This window comes from Alligator sinensis, unplaced genomic scaffold (assembly GCF_000455745.1).
Source record: "Alligator sinensis unplaced genomic scaffold, ASM45574v1 scaffold437_1, whole genome shotgun sequence".
Classification (NCBI taxonomy): domain Eukaryota; kingdom Metazoa; phylum Chordata; order Crocodylia; family Alligatoridae; genus Alligator; species Alligator sinensis.
Window position 1 is genome coordinate 1,227,137 of NW_005842176.1, and position 4,663 is coordinate 1,231,799.

Sequence of the window (4,663 nt, forward strand, 5' to 3'; positions counted from 1 at the left end):
CATCTACAAGATCCTGTTGAAAACTGTCTGTCCACAAAAGGTGCTCTCCTTTTCCAAGTAGTTCCATGAGGGAATGAAGGCAACCATCCAGTATGAAAATGAAACATCATCTGAGTTTAGTATCAATACTGGCATGAAGCAAGGCTGTTTTAGCACCTACCAGCTTTGGAATTTTTTTCTCTTCCTTCTCAAGTACACGTTTGAAAATGATCTATTTGCTGTACTAATTGAATCAAGGATGGACAGCAGCTTGTACAACATCAGATGATTTCAGAGCAAAAGACATGTCATCCAGCTCACTATTTGAGATCAGCTTTTTGTAGATGACACTGCATTTGTCTCCAACTCCCCTAATGAATTGTAGATCATGATGAACAAGTTCTCTGATGCATGCACCAAGTTTGGCATGGCAATCAGTATCAAGAAAACAGCTGTCATGTCACAGGGCACTAACATTCTACCCAAAATCTACATCAATAATAGATCTCTGGATAGCATAGAACAGTTCTGCCTATCTTCGCTCAATTCTTACCAGTTCACTTAGCCTTGATAGAGAATTTGATGGAAGAATCAGCAAAGCCTCTGTCACCTTTGGCAAATTTAGATCACATGTCTGGAACAACAAGCTGCTAACCCTAACTACAAAGGTGTCCATCTATCAGGGTTGTATCCTCAGTACCCTACTTTATGGCTGTGAAAGCTGGGTCATGTACTCGAAGCAGGAGGGGAGATTGAACAGCTTCCACCTTCACTGTCTCAGAAAAATCCTTGGAGTCATTTGGGACCAACGGACCACCAACAGTGAGATCCTTGGGAGGACCTACCTATAGTCTATGCAGACTATACTGGATACTTGCAGGCTTCACTGGCTGGGACATGTGGAGTGCGTGTGTCAAGATCATTTACCAAAGGCTGTGTTCTACGGCCAATTCAAGAACTGCCCATGATGCAGAGGAAGGCCAAAGCTCCAATGACATGATAAAGCCAAGCAAGGTTTCAAGAAATTCAGCATTCCCACTGACAACTGGGAGAACCTTGCCCACAACCACTCAGTCTGGAAAAGCCAGGTCAAGGCTGGTGTGGTCACCATGGAGAGCCATCAGAGACCCCAGGATGAGGCCTGCAGGTGACAGGAAGCAGAATGTACATCAATCTCCATCAGACAAGTGGACCTGTAGCTTCTGTAGGAAGGCTTGCTGCTTGCACATTGGGCTCTTCTCCTACACCACTGCTAAGCAAACTGACTGACTGTTTTTGCTGTGTTCCCTTTCATCTGTCAAGATGTTGGGTGGCTGTATAGTTGCTTCAAACCACTGCAGCAAGAAAGGAAAGATCTTCTCCCTCTTCTTTATGTTATGGCAGTGTAACAGGGTGATCCGTCCCTTTAAGAGGGACCAGGCAGACTTGTTGAGAGAACTCAGCTGCAGGACATTTGGATAGATAGGGAATGTCAGGCTAGGAGCTATGGAAAGCTCCCAGAAGGGGAAGCAGGTGGAGGAAGAAGCAATGGTGATTTCAACTGCTTGCTGCCAGGAGCCAGAGCCAAAGGGTTCCTCCTTGAATTCCTGGGGTTTGATTTTGTTTGCTGGTGCGTAACTTAAGGACTGTGTTATTTGAAGGACTGGCTGAGGAGCTACTCAGGGACAAAGCCTGCCTGCAAAATCCAGCACACTAGATAACCCACTTATAGCTTACAGGCAGCCCTTCAGATATTTGAATATGGGTATCATGTCTCCTCATAATCACATTTTCTGCAAGCTGAACATGCCAGTTTCCTTCAGCCTCTTCTCATATGGCCCTTAATAATTTCTGTCACCCAACTCTGGACCCTTCCCCACTTCTCCATATCCTTTTTAAAATGTGGAGCCCAAAACTGCACATAATAAATGGGGCCAAACCAGTGCCAAAAGGGGAACTATTGCCTCCCTTGTCTTGTACTTGATGCTTCTGTTGAGGCAGCCCAAAACCATATTCACCTTTTGTGTGGTTGTATCATACTGCAGACTCCTGTTGAGTCTGTGGTCTTTCAAGAGTCCTAGTTCCTTCTCCCCAGTGCTGCCATCCAGCCAGGTGCCACATTTGTCACCACTGAACTTCATTCTCTTAGCTCCAGCCCAGTTTTCCAATCTGTTGATATCCTTCTGAATTGGGCTGTTTTCCTCCAGTATGTATAAGAGAGTGCTTACCTCCAAGGGTGGCCATGGTGCCCCTTCATGGCCATGCTACACCCACCTTTGTACTCTGGCTCCCCAATTTGGCCTTGCCCTCTTGTCTGCCACACTTTGATGTTTAAATTAACATATTATTTTAGAAGGCTGCCTTCAGAGAACTGAAGTTTGAGTCTTCGTGCTTTACTCCACCTTGTTCATTATCAGGCTGCCAGCCTGCATGATTCTTACACCCTATCCTGAGTTGGACATGGTCTCGTTCTTCTCTGGGGCTGCCTGGCCCTTGCAGGCTTCAGCCCTTCTCCCTAGGCTTTGGCCCCAAGCAGCCAACTAGGCTTGGAACCCTGGTAAGGCTCTGCCTGGGCCTTGGCCCCTTACAACACAGAGTGTCTCCTAGGTGCTCCATCTGTGACCTCCTTTAGTTTTGATCACCTTGCACAGGTATTGACCCCCTTGGCCTCAGCCCTGCCTGTGCCTGGTTGTCAGCGCCCTTGGCCTCAGCCTCACCTTTACTACTTTTTTGGATCACTTGCCCCGCTAGACCTTCTCCTTTTGCCAGTTCCAGGTTGCCTTTTGGGGTACCTACCCCTGGCTCAATGATCTGGGCTGCAGCCCAGGTTGGGCATGTCAGGCCCTAGTCCGTAGCCCAAGACACTGGCACGTGCCTTTGGCTTATGCCCCTCTCCTTTTTGCTGGGCCCCCAGGCCGGCCTCACTACAATGGACCCTTGGAACACAGTGAAGAATCCCCAAACTCTAGAGGTACTTTTCTGGCACCCTTTGTAATGGTAGATTCCCTCAGGCATCCATTTGTGGCCTTCTTCTCCCCTTTAAGTCACCCCAAACCTCACAGTAAGCAAACTCAAAACCAAAACATGTAACCTCTCCCCCTGTTCTCTGTTTACAGCTCCCCGCAGAGCTCCTGCACTTGTGGGGAACTGAGTCAAATTGGTCTTCTAGCCTTTGGCTGGTTAGGATATATGTATGGAGCAAGACAAGGGCTATGGTGGCATGTGCATTAAAGGGCAGAGGAGTTGCAGTGTGTGGAGGAAGTAGAAAAGGGAATTCTGTTTGCATGAGTGTTGGGAGGGCACACTGTAAAATGGCAGGGCTCTGGGCTGCACATGAATAAAAGTGTGAAAGGCTGGGGCCACATGCATAGTGTGTGTGTGTGAGTTTATAAGGACAGGAGCCTTCGGATATGTATGTAAAGGCCAGGGTACGTGCGTGTGTGTGTGTGTGAATGGGCAAGGGCACTCTCTAGTGGTGTTAATAAGATATCAGGAAAGAGGGCTCTGATCTGTGTGGCTGTGTGGGTGATAGGGGTGGACTGTATGTGTGCATGTATATGTGTGTAAGAACATTGGGTTCCTGTGTAGAATTGTGTAAGGGCAGGGGGGTCTTCTGTGTGTGTAAGCTCAGGGCCCCAGGGACCTGGGGGAACTCAGCTGATAGGGCTCACACATGGGCAGAGAACTCAGGCAGCCTTGGCTTGGAGACAGGGACTGTACCTGGCCTTCAGCCAGGGGCAGCCCAGAGGCCTTTTGCTCCGCAGCCCACCAGCTGTGCCGTGAGAGTTACCTTGCTGAGAACACTGCACAGCATCTCTTAATGCTGGGAAAATGCTGTTAGTGCAGCCAGTTTGTCTTGCTGCTGAGGGGATGAGCAGTCCTGCTTAGCCCTGCAGCCAAAGCTCAGATTTATCAGACCTGACTGCCACTTCCCTGCAACTTCCTGACTGCCACTTCCACCCCAGGAACCCCTGACCCAAGTTCCTTTATAGCAGTGTGCTCCTGGAGACTTTTCCCAATGTGCATCAGTAAAAGTGGCAGCTGTTCATTTGAAAGAGTAAGGTTGGTTTTCTGTTTCTATCTTCAAAGATTGCTGTACTATTCCCTGCTCCGGGTAGAAGAGTAGGTAGAATTCCCAACACCACAGGATACCACCTGCATTGACTGCTGCCTGTCTTGGGCTGGGAGAGGCATATAGCTATAGGCATATAGCTGATCCTTCAGTGGGAGATGTTTTCCATGGACTCTGTGAATATGTCTACATACCTACTGCCTAGGAAATGACCTGCTTGGTGGCACGGAAGCGGAAAGGGATCTTGGAGTCCTAGTGGACTCCAAGATGAACATGAGTCGGCAGTGTGACGCAGTCATCAGAAAAGCTAATGGCACTTTATCTTGCATCAGCAGATGCATGACGAACAGATCCAAGGAGGTGATACTTCCCCTCTATCGGGCGCTGGTCAGACCGCAGTTGGAGTACTGCGTGCAGTTTTGGGCGCCGCACTTCAAGAGGGATGTGGATAACCTGGAGAGGGTCCAGAGAAGGGCCACCCGTATGGTTAAGGGCTTGCAGGCCAAGCCCTATGAGGAGAGACTGGGGCACCTGGACCTCTTCATCCTCTGCAAGAGAAGGTTGAGAGGCGACCTTGTGGCTGCCGATAAGTTCATCACGGGGGCACAGAAGGGAATTGGTGAGGTTTTACTC